This window comes from Mus pahari, chromosome 8, assembly GCF_900095145.1.
Source record: "Mus pahari chromosome 8, PAHARI_EIJ_v1.1, whole genome shotgun sequence".
NCBI lineage: Eukaryota > Metazoa > Chordata > Mammalia > Rodentia > Muridae > Mus > Mus pahari.
Window position 1 is genome coordinate 820,404 of NC_034597.1, and position 17,196 is coordinate 837,599.

At 40.8% G+C, this 17,196-nt stretch overlaps 1 protein-coding gene across 1 annotated transcript in view; it reads right to left on the bottom strand.

The window, feature by feature from the left end:
* C8H3orf67 (chromosome 8 C3orf67 homolog) overlaps positions 1 to 17,196 on the bottom strand; it is a 243,899-nt gene that overhangs the window by 113,776 nt on the left and 112,927 nt on the right. The gene's annotated exons all lie outside the window — the stretch shown is intronic.

The following is a 17,196-nucleotide window of genomic DNA, read 5'->3' on the forward strand; positions in this document are numbered from 1 at the left end:
AAATATAAAGGATAGAATCTTCCAGACCACCTCAGAGGCATAGCCACTGAAAGTCCTCAGTAAATTTATAGTCCCTATCACAGCAGGATGGGACTGGGGCTGGTAGGCAAGGGGTGGGTGCCAGACATTCGTGATTTCTGCAGGCTTATACAGAAGCTCCTCTAAACAGGGAGGACACATGATTTACCTTATCTGACTTTTTGAGACTAGTAGCTTTTCAGTATTAACAGAGCCTGCTACAAAAGACAATGTGTGAAATCACAGGAGAAGAAACAGTGACAATATTATAGTGACAGGGCCAAAGTTTCTTCATCTCATCCTAGCTGGATCCATCTTTGGTTTAGCCTGAAACAGACTCCTCTTTCCCTCTCCATTCTTTCCCTGTCATGAAAAAAAAAAGTACTGTATCAGAGTACTAGAAGCTTGGCATCAGAATACCTCAGTTAACTGCATGCTTTGGCTTCTGTTAAACTGCTTGCTTGCTTTACTTCCCCTTAAACAGCCAACCATGATGCCGCTTTTCTGTTTTATTTGCCTTTTAAAAACTCCCTGTAAAATGCATTTGAGGCTGCTCTGTGAGAAGTTTTCAGGCAGGTCCAGGCCATATTAATACTGACTCTGAATTTGGGCTTCATGGCTTCATGTTGTCTTTGGATCTCTACTCTGCAATAATAGTACCTTCTGTTTTTTTTTTTTCTTGACATTTTAAAAAGATTACTTTTATTTTTTGTGCATGGCTGTTTTGTCTGCATGCATGAGTATCACATGCATTTACTGCCTGTGGAGGCCCAAAGTGGGTGTATAGACTGGAGGTACAGATGCTTATGAACCACTGTGTGAGTGCTGGTGTTCTTAAAGAGCAGCCAGTGCTCTTAACTGCGGGGCCATCTCTCAAGCTCCTGTTGACACTTTTCTGTACTTCCAGGGTTTAGTCTTTTGTTTTAGTTTGTATTTCACCCAAACAGGCATTCATGACTATGCTTACTTATTTTAAAGTTAATCTGTAACATTTTCTTTATTGTTTCTCATAGCTGTCACATATATATTCTATCTCTTATTCATACTTCACTTTCCCCTTTCCCATCTACTACCACATTTTTCCTTGTCTTTAAGATAGGGTTTCTCTGTGTAGTACTGGCTGCCCTGGATCTTGAACTGTAGACCAGGTTGGCCTCGAACTCAGGGATCCACCTGCCTTTACCTTCAGAGTCCTAGGATGAAGGCATACATCACCACACCCAGCTCCTTTCCCTTTTAAACTAAATTATTATTAACTTTAGTTCTACAAAATTATAAACTAAAAAATAAACAACACCCCTCTAAAACTATAATCTATGTTTTTTTTTTCTCACTCTGAATCATGTGCCTCTATCTCTGTACTTTATTTTGAATGCTATTGTCTTCTACTGCAAGTCCACTTCAGGGCTCTGTCATGTAATTGTCTATATTTCTACAGCCAGTTTCCCCTTTCAAATAGTGGTGCAGAACATAAACTCAAGGGGAGACAACTTGTCAGAAGAATCACATAAAATCAAACGAGGAAGCAAAAGGAAAAAAGAGTGAAAAAGGAAAAATTAAAACTGGGGGAGATATCTATAACAAAATATATAAAAGATATGAATGAAACACTGGTGGGTATATAAGGTCACACAGGTCCTGACACAGTAATTATGTGACTGAGCAACTCCATTAATCCTTCCATCTTAACATATGTCATCAAGAAAGAAACCTAAGATCACTTGATTTAACAGTGATCTCCTCTAACAGAAACCAAAAATACACTCTCCTCAGCAGCTCTAGAAATTTCTCCAAAATTATTCACATTATGGGCCATAAAGCAAGCCTTATCTATCAAACACACACACACACACACACACACACACACACACACACACACACACACACACACACTGATTCCCTACCTCTTGTCTAAGTAGACAAAAAATAGAAAGCAATAGTTACAGAAAGTATAAAAATCCTTGGTCACTGAAGAAACAAAGGGTGGGGTGAGTGATTAAAAGAAATCATAAACCCACTGGCATTGTAGCCAATTTCTTTGGAATTCCAGTGTACACAGAAGATCAGTTAAAATGCCTAGCCTTTGGGACTCAGCAATAACTAGATTCTTGGACTTCACATTCACAGCTAGCCACTGTTGGCTTAGTTGAGCTTCAACCTGTGATGTGGACATGTCATCAGTGGCCTGAGCTTCCCTATTCCAGTCCAATTCATGGGAGATGGACTAAAGCCACAGATTGTCTGGGAACTGCAAGGAGGATTAGGATGGTCTTCCCTGTACATTACTAGACTAATTGCAGCAATAAGTTGAGATGAGAAGGGAATATCTTCTGCTCATAAAACATCTACTCTGACTCAAATAAGTGCCTCATCTTCAACATCTTCTCAGAGAGAAAACAGACACTTCTGGTTTCCATCTGCGCCCCGTAGCTGACCGTGTGCCAAGCTCTCCATACCCAAATCTTGCTGGAAGAGAGCTGGTCTCCAAGGAGTGCTGACACAGAGGATTACAGGAGGGACAAGGCACAGTCAGAGACAGCAAGACCAGCTAACATTACAGATAACCAGATGGCAAGAGGCAAGTGCAAGAACATAAGGAACAGAAACCAAAGCTACATGGCATCATCAGAGCCCAGTTCTCCAATCACAGCAAGCCCTGGATATGTCAACACACCAGAAAAGCAAGACTCTGATTTAAAATCACATCTCATGATGATGATAAAAGACTTTAAGGACATAAATAACTCCCTTAAAGAAATACAGGAGAACACAGGTAAATAGGTAGAAGCCCTTAGATAGGAAAAACAAAATTCTCTTAAAGAATTATAGGAAAGCACAACCAAACAGGTGAAGGAATTGAACAAAATCATCTAGGATATATAAATGCAAATATAAACAATAAAAAAAAAATCGCAAAGGGAGACAACCGTGGAGACAGAAAACCTAGGAAAGAGATCAGGAGTAATAGACACAAACATCACTAACAGAATACAAGAGATAGAAGAGAGAATCTCAGGAGCAGAAGATACCATAGAAAACATTGATACCATAGAAAACAGTCAAAGAAAATGCAAAAAGCTCCTAACTTAAAACATACAGGAAATCCAGGACAAAAGGAGAAGACCAAACCTAAGATAATAGGTATAGAAGAGAGTGAAAATTCCCAACTTAAAGGGCTAGTAAATATCTTCAACAAAATTATAAAAGACAACTTCCCTGACCTAAAGAAAGAGATGTCCATGAACATACAAGAAGCCTATAGAATTCCAAATAGATTGTACCAGAAAAGAAATTCCTCCTGTCACATAATAGTCAAAACACCAAATGCACAAAACAAGGAAAAAAATATTAAAAGTATTAAGGGAAAAAGGTCAAGTAACAAATAAAGGCAGACCTATCAAAATTATACCAGACTTCTTAACAGAGACTATGAAAGCTAGAAAATCCTGGACAGATGTTATACAGACCCTAAGAGAACACAAATGCCAGCCCAGGCTACTATACCCAACAAAACTCTCAATTACCATAGATGGAGAAACCAAGATATTCTACAACAAAACCAAATTTATACAATTTCTCTCCACAAATCCATCCCTACAAAGGATAATAGATGGAAAACTATAACACAAGGAGGGAAACTACACCTTAGAAAAAGCAGAAGGTAATCTTCTTTCAACAACTCCCAAAAAAGATAGCCACACAAACATAATTCCACCTCTAACAATCACTATTCCCTAATATCCCTTAACATCAATGGACTCAATTTCTCAATAAAAAGATATAGACTAACAGACTGGATACGTAAACAGGACCCAGCATATTGCTGCATATAGGAAACATACCTCAGTGACAAAGATAGACACTACCTCAGAGTAAAAGGCTTGAAAACAATTTTCCAAGCAAATGGTCTCAAGAAACAACCTGGAGTAGCCATTCTTATATTGGATAAAATTGAGTTTCAACCAAAAGCTATCAAAAAAGATAAGAAAGGACACTTCATACTCAACAAAGGAAAAATCTACCAAGATGAACTCTCAATTCTGAACATCTATGCTCCAGAATGAAAGTGCACTCATATTCATAAAAGAAACTTTACTAAAGCTCAAAGCACACATTGCACCTCATACAATGACAGTGGGGGACTTCTACACCTCACTCTTATCAATAGACAGATCATGGAAACAGAAACTAAACAGAGACATATTGAAACTAATGAGTTATGAACTAAATGGATTTTACATATATCTATAGAATATTTCATCCTAAAACAAAAGAATATACCTATTCATCAACTCATGGTACCTTCTTTAAAACTGACCATATAATTGGTCTCAAAATAGGCCTCAACGGATACAAGAAGACAGAAATAATTCCATGCATCCTATCAGATCACCACGGACTAAGGCTGGTCTTCAATACCAAGAAAAGCAACAGAAAGCCCACATACACGTGGAAGCTAAACAATACTCTACTCAATGATAACTTGGTTAAGGAGGAGATAAAGAAAGAAATTAAACACTCTTTAGAATTCAGTGAAATGAAGGCACAACGTACCCAAACTTATGGGACACAATGAAAGCAATGCTAAGAGGAAAACTCATAGCTCTGAGTGTCTCCAAAAAGATACTGGAGAGAGCTCACACTACAGCTTGAAAGCACCCCTGAATGCTCTAGAATAAAAAGAAGCAATTACATCCAAGAGTAGTAGACGGCAGGAAATAATCCAACTCAGGGCTGAAATCAACCAAGTATAAATAAAAAGAACTATACAAAGAATCAACAAAACCAGAAGCTGGTTCTTTGAGAAATTCAACAAGATAGATAACCCATTTGCCAGACTAACCAGAGGGCACAGAGATAGAATCCAAATTAACAAAATCAGAAATGAAGAGGAAGACATAACAATAGAAACTGAGGAAATCCAAAAAAATCATCAGATCCTACTACAAAAGCCTGTCTTCAACAAAAGATCAAGAATCAACAAATGGGACCTCATAAAACTGCTAAGCTTCTGTAAGACAAAGCATACTGTCAATAGGACAAAATGGCAACCAACAGATTGGAAAAAGATCTTTACCAATCCTCCATCTGATAGAGGGGTAATATCTAATACAGACAAAGAACTAAAGTAGTTAGACTCCGGAGAAACAAATAACCTTATCAAAAAATGGGGAACAGAGCTAAACAGAGAATTTTAAAGTGAGGAAACTTGAATGGCCAAGAAGCACCTAAAGACATTTTCAACAGTCTTCATCTTCAGGGAAATGCAAATGAAAATGACATTGAGATGCCACCTCACACTGGTCAAAATGGCTAAGATAAAAAACTCAGGCGACAGCAGATGCTGACGAGGATGTGGAGAAAGAGGAACATTCCTCCATTGCTGGTGGGATAGCAAGCTGGTACCACCTCTCTGGAAATCAGTCTGGAGGCTCCTCAGAAAATTGGACATAGTACTACAACCAGCTATACTACTATTGGGCATACACCCATAAGATGCTCTAACATGTAATAAGGACACATGATCCACTATGTTCATAGCAGCTACATTTATAGTAGCCAGAAGCTGGAAAGAACCCAGATGTCCCTCAACAGAGGAGTGGATACAGAGAATGTGGTACATTTACACAATGGAGTACTACTCAGCTATTATAAACAATGACTTCATGAAATTTGCAGGCAAATGGATGGATCTAGAAAATATCGCCCTGAGTGAGGTAACTCAGTCACAAAAGAACACATATGGTATGTTCTCACTGATAAGTTGATATTAGGTAAAGAGTTGTATTGTGGGAATATGTGGGGCATTGGGCTACGCACAGACAGGCTGGTCTCTAGTTGAGCTGAAGTCTGAACCCCGAAGTCATAATTTACCTACATGACATGGTAGGCGTTCGTTCCCTCATGCTCCTAGAACTCTGGTTCCTTCCTAAGTTACCGCCCCCCACATCCCCCACAAGAGAAGCATGGCTAAAAGTCACGTAGGTAATGGCCCAAGCTTCTGATCTTCAGGTTAAACTCCTCCCAGTTACCTAGCAACAGTAAAGACCATAGAAAGGTCTGTTCAGCCCCTGCTTGCTCTCTAGCTCTCTCACTCCTTTGTTCTCTTACCTCTCACTTCTCTCACTCCTCTCACCTCTTTCCTTTCTCTTTGCCTTCTCCTCTCCTCTCCTCTCTTTTCTCCCTCTTACTCTATCTTTCTCTCTAGCCTTTCCTCCCCCCTCTCTTTCTTTCTATCTTCTCTCTTCCCCCCTGCCTTTTTATAATAAAGCTCTAAAACCATAGACTGTCTCTGCTCATCAAGGCCCACTNTGCTTGGAGGATGGGACAGGCTTTCTCCTAATGAGCCTTTCTAATCTCCCATTAGAAGGACTTCCTGTGCTCCAATCAAGATCCGCTGCACTCACTCTCATCCGTGTTGGGAACCTCTTCCCTTATCCCTCTCCCTATAACCCTGCTGGCTTTAGCAAAGTAGCTCTGGGGATCCCAGGTAGGGCTGCCCCTTGGCCACCCCCTGAAGAGTGGATCAGAGGCTTGAATGCCCACCCAGGGATGAGTGGAAACTGTATGGCAGCCCTGCCACGCCTGCCAGACCAGAGAATAGGTAAAACTCTGGCGGGGTGTGGGTTCCCCCCCTCTCCCCCAGGACCCCCTTCTTCAGTTTCCAACAGGAATATCCACAATGCAACTCATGGACCACATGAAGCTCAAGAGGAAGGAAGACCAAAGAGTGGATTCTTCTTTTCTACTTAGAAAGGGGAGAAAATATAATCAAAAGAAATAGAGGGTGGGAGGGACTTGGGAGGAAAAGAGGAGGACTAGGGAAAAAAGAGGGGCAGAATCAGGTATGGGAGGAGATGGAGGAGATGTACAGAGGGTCAGGAAATTGAATAGAGGTGTGTAGTAATGGGGTATGGGGAACTGGGGATAGCAATCAGAAATTCCCAGATGCCAGCAAAGCAAGAGCCTCCCAGGACCCCATGGGGATGACATTAGCTGAAATACCCCACAAAGAGGAGGGAGAACCTGTCAAGACCATATCCAGAGGTTAGGCATGTCCCCGCCCCATTGAGGGATGGGGTTACCCACCAGTCTCCAAAATATTAACCCAGAACTGCTCCTGTCTGAAGGAAATAAAGGGACAAAGAGTGGAATAGAGACTGAAGGAAAGGCCATCTAGAGACTGCCCCACCTGGGGATCCATGCCATCTGCAGACACCAACCCCAGACACTATTGTTGATGCCAAGAAATGCTTGCTGACAAGAGCCTGATACAGCTGTCTCCTGAGAGGCTCTGCCAGATCTCAATACAGATGTGGATGCTTGCAGCCATCCATTGGACTGGGCACAGGGACCCAAATGGAGGAGTTAGGGCAAGAACTGAAGGAGCTGAAGAGGCCTTATCTGGCATCAATGGGAGGGGAGTCCCTTGGTCTTGTGAAGGCTTGATGCCCCAGTGTAGAGGAAATCTAGGGCAGGAGGCAGGAGTGGGTGTGTGGTTGGGTGAGCACCCTCATAGAAGCAGGGTAAGGGGGATGGGATAGTAGGGATTTGCAGAGGGAAACCAGAAAAAGGGATAACATTTGAAATGTAAACATAAAAATATCCAAGTTAAAAAAATTCATAAACCCACATGGACACAATGGTATAGTAAGTGCAAGGATGGAGATGTAGTGAAGGCCACCCCAAGAGGAACATTTTCCAACTGTGGAGAAAAATCAGTGCTAAAAAAAAAACAAAAACCTTTCAATTAATAAATGAGCAAAAGAATGGAACAGACAGTTCTCTAAATACAAATGCCCACTAAATAATATGAAAATGCATTCAGCCTTGTTTGCTACCAGAAAAATGAAGTGAAAATAAGGTAAACAAAGCTGGCAAGGAAGTGTTGTAGAAGAACACTCAAATGTTGCTGATGTCCCAGAATCTCAATGAGGCAGCCTCTATAGAAATCAAAATAGTGATGTCTCAAGATACTAGAACTAGAACTGAGGTATGGCCAAGACATATCACTTCTGCGTAATACACTCTAAGGTCCTAACTTCCACCACAGAGATGCTTGATATTTATATTTATTGTTGTACTGCTCAAGGTCACTAAAAAGGAAATCATTTAGATGAGTATCATCTGCTGAGTGAACCAGTTAAGGTGGTGGGTAATACAGAAAGGGATGTTACAAAACTGAGATCAGGTAATACACAATGGAATGTTGATTCAATGTAACCAAAACTGTGACTGGGCTGTACAAAATACACAATGGAATGCTACTCAATGTAACCAAAACTGAGATCACTGCTGTGCTGCATCTCATGGAGAAGCAAGATCTAAATCTGTTGTCTAAATCTGTTGTATATGTTTTGTTCGTGTGGTAGAACTACAAAAGGGGCCATGCAAGGAGGGGAGGAAAGATCTTAAGGGAGGGGACTGGCAGGGAAGAAAAGATAATGGGGTGTATAAGGCATTAAAGCACAAGAAGGCCCTTTGGAGGGGAAGGTGAATCAGAGGGTTTGGGAAGGGCCTTGGGGGAAGGAGATGGATAACAACGCTGTTTGAAGATGCTAGACTGAAACCAAGAACTCTGCATAGTAGCTTTAAAAAAATAAAAATAATAAACCCAAGCCGGGCCTGGTGGCGCAGGCCTTTAATCCCAGCACTCGGGAGGCAGAGGCAGGCGGATTTCTGAGTTCGAGGCCAGCCTGGTCTACCAAGTGAGTTCCAGGACAGCCAGGGCTATACAGAGAAACCCTGTCTCGAAAAACCAAAAAAAAAAAAAAAAAAAAAAAACCCAGAAATAAAAGGAACATGAGAATTTTGGTGCTTACTTTCAGGCACTGGGGGGATTATATTGGATAACACATTCAATACACAGCATGATCACAGAACTGTACATGCATTTAGCTAACACATATAACACACATCAAGATCACAGAACTGTGATTTGAGTCTGATCATACACTGAGAAGACTTCATGTTCAATTTAAAAAGATATTTTTCTTTATTGTGTTTACTTTTTTTCATATCTGAAGTAATTTATTTTTTCACATTTATTCTAGTTGAGGTTCATAACTACTTCATTTGTCAGTTTAAAAATCATTCAGTAAATAAAAATTAAAAAACAACAACGACAACAACAACCCTCACATCTAGACAGCTAAAGAAAGGACTTGGTATGCAGTAAAAGAAAGGAGTGTCGGAAAGCAACCCCAGAGCAGGCAGAGGTAATGTAACCATGGACATGACAGTGAGGCCAAGAGCCCGGGTGGAAGGTCTCCCAGCGTCTGCAACCAACAAAGCAGAACAGCAGTAAACAGAAAAAAGGATTCAAAGTGCAGGTGTGCCAGCTTCCACACCCCTCCAGGAGCCAGAACATTCCATTCTGTTATATGAAGTGACAAGCTCTGTTTTAAACATCTAGTTATATCATCTTGTAGAATCCCTTTGCTGCGAATGTGACCTCTATAGCGACTTGATGGGAAATGGGTCATCCATGATACACGATATAATCTCTTGACTCTACAGAAAGTATGGAAGTGGTAAAGATCATTGTTTTAGATGTGGAGAAGCCAGAGTCCTTTTCAGCACTACTGATGGGTTTCTCGACAGAGCTCTTCATCCCACTGACAGGATGGATCATCTTTTATAAACAATAAAGACTTTGGAATTAGGAAAAGAAAAAGATCATTGTTTTAATTTTATTATTATTATTTTGCTGTATTTTCAATGAGTAACAAGAATCTAAAAACCCAGCACAAGAGGCACCAGGACTTCTAGTCCTTCAAAACCAAAAACTGAAACAAAAAGCTGGACCCTGCGTGCTGGGACCTCTCTGCACTCACATTCAGGTTCTCAGATGGATCACATTTCCCTCCAGACAGCTGACATAAATAAGCAGAGCAAGTTGTCGATGCCCACACTGATCAAATATGTCACTCTAGCACCACATAAAATCATTTATATTTTTATAACTACCTGAAACCCAAATGTGTCCTCCTTAAAGGGAGACCAGTGTAGAATATAATTTTTGGATAGAGGAGTTTTATGAAATATATTCCAAATCTTAAAAAATATTTTTAAGTCTCACTAAAGTACTTGGAGATTTACCCCAGCTGACAACGCCTCTTCCTTCTACAGTCTTGTCCTAGGTCTAATTTTATCTGTTTTCTTACTGTGGATACAGCAAGAGTACTAAGTGATAAAACACATTTCACTGATGGGGAGAGGAAGTCACTGAGTGAGCTAGGTTCTGGTAGCCAGGTCTCGTAGCGCCTTACTTTGGGGTATCTATTTCTCACCATTTTTCATTGTATTACATTATGAAAACACTAGGCTTTTAAAGCCAGGTACTAATAAACATTTAATTTAAAAGGAAAGAGTCCTCCCCACCCCCACCACAGACGAACATAAAAAACTCCTTCTCTTTCCTTCCCGCATCAGCCTGACGGGGTAGAGACTTCACAGTCACTGGCTGAGGCAAGGGGCTTGCCCATCATACACATGTTTTTTGCACTGGTGACCCTGGTCATCATGCACACTGGCTTGTCAAAGGCTAGGAACTTCTCAAAGGTGATGGCCCAGTCCTGGTCCAGGCTGCCGTTCCTAGGCAGGGTGGCTCTACCCTGACTGCTACACACCAGGACTGTGTCCCCTCCAATGTTCTCACTGTGTAGTTTGTCCTCCTCAGCATCGAGTAGGATGACACGGAGCTGTCATCCTTGGTACCATTATCAGAGGTCAACATAGAGGAGCAGACCCATTGTCCCGGGGTGAGGAGCCTGGTGGGGACTGTGTGCGGAGCGCAGGGCCCCACACCCATCCCAGTGGGGAGGAAGCTGCCCCATTTGCAGAGCCTGTGTGTGGTGTGTGGCATGTTTCATTACTTTTAAAGATTAGCTCACAGGTGGCCACTCTATTGGCTTGGACTCTAGTAGGAGGCCAAAGCAGCCTTCTGGAAGCTCACAGCCAGCAGAGTATGTAAAAAATATTGGGATGATTAAGTGCGGTTGAGTAACAATTAATGTATACAAGAGCGCCTGAATACTCAGGAACAAGTATATGTTTTTATTGACAGTAGGCAAGTACGTATGGGCATGGTAAAAATGCTCAGAGGTCCAAATACAGTGATTATTAGTGGGTGACTTGAAAAGCTGACTCAGATCTTTAATACTCAACAAAGAAATGTCATACTTTAACTAGACCACAGCTAAAATGAATTTTAAAGAAAACTACAGAATATTCAGCTCAATAGAATAGAAGTTAGGTAGTTTCCTCTCAACTACATGCTCCCAGAAATAAGTCTGAAGACTCAAAATATATTTCTAAATATCTTGGCCATATAGCTAGGATCTTCTCTAACTAGGTCATAACTTAAAATAACCCATTTATCCTAGTCTACATTCTGCCACGTGGCTCAGGTACCATGTATGTGTCTCATTACTTCTTCCCAGACAAATCTCCTACTTGGCACTATCTCAGAATTCTGTCTGCCTCCAGGATGTTCACCACCTTTTTCCTGCCTAAGCTATAGGCCATCAGATTTATTACTGACAGGCACCATCTATATCCATACAGACACAAGATATTTTCTCTTTGCACCAGATACAGAGGACACATTTTTAGCAGCTCATATAATCTCTAAAACTGTTCTTATTAAAAACTTGCTACAAAGCAAGTCTTTAAAAATCCAAAGAAACCACACAAATACTCAAAGACTGAATATCATAATCTTAAATGACTTAAAGACACTGAAGCAATCCAGGGAGATAAAACATTCTTAGAGGTGAATAAAAACGAAAGGACAACTTCCCAGAACCTTGAGGTAGAACTAAGTCACTTCTAAGAAGACAGTTTACAGCAGAGAGTGTCTACATAAGAAAACTAGAGAACCTAAAGGAAATGTATACTAGACACATGGTTAAACCAAGAAAAATATAAACAGATTCATAGCAAGCTACAAGACTGAAACATTAGTAAGAAGTCTCCCCAGAACAAAGGCCCAGCACTGGATGGAGCCACTGGTGAAGACAAGGATGGAGCCACTCGTGAAGACAAGGATGCACCCGGTGCTGCCTGCGCAGCCTCCTCAGAGTGCGAGTGTCCTCTGCTTTTCCTTGGCCTCAACACAATCATACAACAGTGAGACGGATCTGGGGCTTAGGCTCCAAAGTCCATGGAGATTAACCAGACCACTGGGAGCAAACTGTGGTTTATAGCTAGATTTCTCATCTAGTCATATCCATCATGCAAGACTTCCTGAGAATCCAATGTTAGCATTACTAAATACTGGAGAAATTAGCCCAAGGCTCTTCATGTCTAGGATATTTACCATCACGGAAGCACAGGAACCCTAACATGTCCCTGTCTGTCTTAGGGTCTTATTGCTATGAAGAGATACCATGAAAATGCCAAGTCTTTATTATTATTATTATTATTATTATTATTATTATTATTATTATTATTATTATTATTATTTTCATTTCAAATGCTATCCCGAAAGTTCCCTATCCCCCCCCCCCGCCCCTGCTCCCCTACCCATCCACTCCCACTACTTGGCCCAGGCCTTCTCTTGTGCTGGGTCATATAAAGTTTGCAAGACCAAGGTGCCTCTCTTCCCAGTGATGGCCGATTAGGCCATCTTCTGCTACATATGCAGCTAGAGACACGAGCTCAGGGGGTACTGGTTAGTTCATATTGTTGTTGCACCTACAGGGTTGCAGCCCCCTTCAGCTTCTTGGGTACTTTCTCTAGCTCCTCCATTGGGGGCCCTGTGTTCCATCCAATAGCTGGAAAATGCCAAGTCTTATAAGCAAAGCATTTAATTGGGGTGGCTTACAGTTCAGAGGTTTAGTCCATCATTGTCGTCGTCATCATCATCGTTATCATTATCGTTATCATCATCATCATCATCATCATCATCATCATCAAGGCAGCACACAGGCTGAAGGTACTGGAGAGGTGACTAATAATTCTACATTTGGATCCACAGGCAGCAGGAAGAGAGAGAGCCACTGGGCCTGGCTTGAGCTTCTGAAACCTCAGGGCCCACCCCCAGTGACACACTTCCTCCAATAAGTCCATGCCCACTCCAACAAGACCACACATCTAAATCCTTGCAAATAATGCCACTCCTTATGAGCCTATGGGGGACATTTTCATTTAAACCACCACACAGTCCTTTCTTCTCTAGCTGGTACTTGTGCACTCCACTAGCTGACAGGTCAGACTTGATGTTAGCTCTAGGAAGATTTCCTATAGAACATCAGTTCTCAACCTGTGGGTCACGAACCCCATAGGGGTTGAACGACTATCTCACAGGGATCGAATATCAGTTATCCTGCATATCTGAAATCTACATTACAATTTATAACAGTAGCAAAATTACAGTTATGTAGTAACAAAATAATTTTATGGCTAGGGTCACCACAACATGAAGACTGTATTAAAGGGTTGCAGGATTAGAAAGGTTGAGAACCATTAGTGTAGAATGGGAGAGAAGAAGGAAAGGATTAACCTTGGTTAAGGAGGCAGTGTGACAGGGCTTCACACATTACACACTACCAAAATGTTTTGGTCTCTTGGTTACCATTATTCATGCCTGAGTTTCACAGAGGGGCACCGACTGTAAGGCAGTGATATTTTTGAAGCACTTTTACCTTTTAGAATAGTACCAGAGAATCTGCCAGTAAAGTCTCCTTTCTGAGGACTAGATTGTATACACAACAGCCAAGAGAGGGAATCAACTGGTAGTCCTACCTGTCTATGATGCTTATGAACCCCAACAATGAACAGCATGGCAGCTATTCCCTAAAGGTTTGGTAGTGTCACCAATATGTTGGCAGTAGCCCACAGAGGTCTAATTATACTTAAGGCCCACCCAACAGGAGTGCAATAATTCTCCATAGTGGGAACTTAGCCAACTACTCCAGGCTAGTGAGCACATGGATCTCAGAGAAGAACCTGCAGCTAACCCTTTACTAAACCTGCCTGACTCCTAACTCCATGACATATACTTATGCTTACACCTGCAGACACATGTAGCCCTCATCAAATAAGTTTCTCTTTAAAAAATATGCAGACCACTACAAAATACCACAACTGGTAAACACACACACACACACACACACACACACACACACACACACACACACTCAGGGGATAGATACATCTACAACACAACTCCTACACCTATGCCATTAGAGACATACTAATGAACACTACACTGAGATTCCATATCACCCTAATTTCAGTGAAACACAGAATGCAAGCGATGATTGATGACAAGGATCTGGGAAAGAAGTCCTTTTATACTCAGTTGGTGGGAACATAAAGTGGCACACCCAATACAGACATCAGTGCAGTAGTTCCTCAAGCCACTAACATTAGCGCTGCCATGTCATTCAGCTGAATCAGTCCCGGGAATTCACCCAAAGAACATGTAGTCAGCATGCCACAGAGATACTTGCACATCTATGTTTATCTCTGCAATTTTCACATGAGCCAAGGAATGGAAGCAGCACAGAGGTCCATAAACACACAAATGGATAAAGAATATTTGGCCTATAAATAAAATAGAGAAATAGAGCTTTAACCAGCTGTACAAATCATAACATTTATAGGAAAATGGGTGGAACTGCAAATCATTATCTTATAAGATAAGCTAGACCCAGTAATACCAATACTGCTCATTTTCTGTCATATGTGAACTTATTAAATTTAACTGTGTGTGTGTGTGTGTGTGTGTGTGTGTGTGTGTGTGTGAGAGAGAGAGAGAGAGAGAGAGAGAGAGAGAGAGAGAGAGAGAGAGAGAGGTATGAAACTACAAAGGGGACCACGATAGAGGAGAAAGACTGTAGGTGGAGGAAGAGAGAAAAATAGAATGTACAAGATATCAAAGTAGACGGTGAGACTATTTGGTGGCCTAGGAGACAAGCAAGGACGATGCAGACGGTGACAGAGGACAGCAGGTTTGACACGTATGAGTATGACACACAATCATATCCAGGTATGGAAATATCACAACAGCCATACTATATTGTATACTGAATATGCAATTTTTAATCTAAAAGAGACAGGGCCAAGAAAAAAATTAAATAAGTTAAGAGACCCACAAATGGATTCAGATAATGAAATTATAAGACATGAATTTAAAAATAGTTTTGGTTAATGCACTGGATAAGTCTAATAATAAGATCAGGAATTCTTTTAGAATAATGGAAGCTATTTTTAAAAAATCAAGTGAAATTCTAAAGTCAATATGGACAACTGAAGAATGAGAAGTGTTTATCATTCAGCTACAGGAAAATGCTACAAGACAGTTCTACCACGGAGCTCCAACCAGAGAGGACTGTTCCCAGTGGCACTGCTCTTACCAGCCTAGGAGCAGTAAACCAGCAAGGGCTGTTCAGTAAACACCTCAGCATAGAGTGTGATAAGTAGCACACTACAGATACACACAGCACAGACAGATCCGCACTGAAGCCACAGGGTCCATGAGCCCAGTTTTACTAAGTTCAAAATCGGGCACAATTAATCTGACAAAAGCGAGGAGGGGAAGCCACGATCACCTAGGACAGCGGCATGTTCATGATATTCTTAATGCTCAAATTTCTTGATCGGAATGTTGGTTACAGAAATACAAAAATGTGTCCACCTTGCTGCAATTCCACAAAGGGAATATGTAAAATATGGCATTCTTTTCTATTCATATAAAACATTGACAGTATAACACCTATGCTTCAATAAAATGACTATTGAAGAAAATTGAAGAAAAAATTACTTTTTATATTAACTTATTAACTCCTAGATAAAATTTTCCCAGCCATAAATTCTTTCTTCCCATTAGCTTTCACTTGTATCATGTGCCTGATGTGTCTGAATTCAAAAGCTAGTGGTTCAGTGTCTTCAGAGAACATCTGCTGTGTGGTTATATGCAAGCAGAGAAAGAAAGCCACCTCAGCCAGCTGGGACACTCTCCCTATCTTTAGTTCTATCCCTTATCCTAGGAGGGGCATGGATACATAAACTCCTTCCAGATTTCTGGACAACTTCTGGGTAGGCTTCAGCTTCATGTGTTCTCCTAAGGCACTCTGTCAATCTAAAAAATGTCGAGGTTCCTTTAAAAGGTTGTTTTCTCTTCTCTCATGCTGCATCCTCTGAATTTATACCTTTAAAAATTTTTCTGTATCATAATTTTGATAGGAGCTTAAAAAGGATCAGCTATTAAAACATGCATTTAACTTGCTGAGCTTCCCTATTCTTTCTTTATATTAATCAGGCTGTGATTGACTTCCTGTGAGCCGATGGAGACACATGCAGCATCTTATCAGAGGGCTTTTGTCTTCCACAGTATCTTCAACTGCCGCCTCTGAGTAACAGAAAAGATCTGCTTGTGATCTCTCTGGGGAATGGTCAACATGCATGGCTATGTTTATTATCAAATGACATGTACAGGCACAAAGCCCTGTTAAAGACCCACATCTAGGAGGAACAGGTCTAAAGTGCATAGAAAACGTCTAAGAAATCACCTCAGACATCTTATGCGCAGCTCTGCTTCCGGCTTCTAGAAGAATCGATTTTTAATAATATAATCCCAGGTGAAACTAGAAGGGGAGCGTTAGTATTCTTTCAATAGTTTTTGTTTTTTTAACCCTTTAAACAGATGTGAATGTTAGCATGTATGTACTAGACAACTGAGTAATCTGCTGATTATATTAATCAAGTTAAGAATAATACACATATTCTAGTCTTTATACAAACACTACGAGGAGGAACTCAAGTTTCTTTCTATTTCTAACACATTCAATAGGAAATTATTATTGCTGTCAAACCACTACATAAACCAAACACAGAGTAAGAAGAGAGCAAAGAAACTACGGAGCTCTTGGATCCTTCTGAATTTGGTAGCTTTCCCATACAATGAGTCCTTTGCAAAACAGAAACCATACAACTCCTTTGCAGCATGTAATCTGGGCTCCATAGATCAGACAATTATGATAAAATGCTTACTTAATAGAGAGAAACATTAAGAAGAAATCTACTCCTGGAAACAGAAACTAAACAGAGACACATGGACACTAACAGAAGTTATGAAACAAATGGAGTTAATAGATACCTACAGAACATTTTATCCTAAAACAAAAGGATACACCTTCTTTTCAGCCCCATATGGTACCTCCTCCAAAA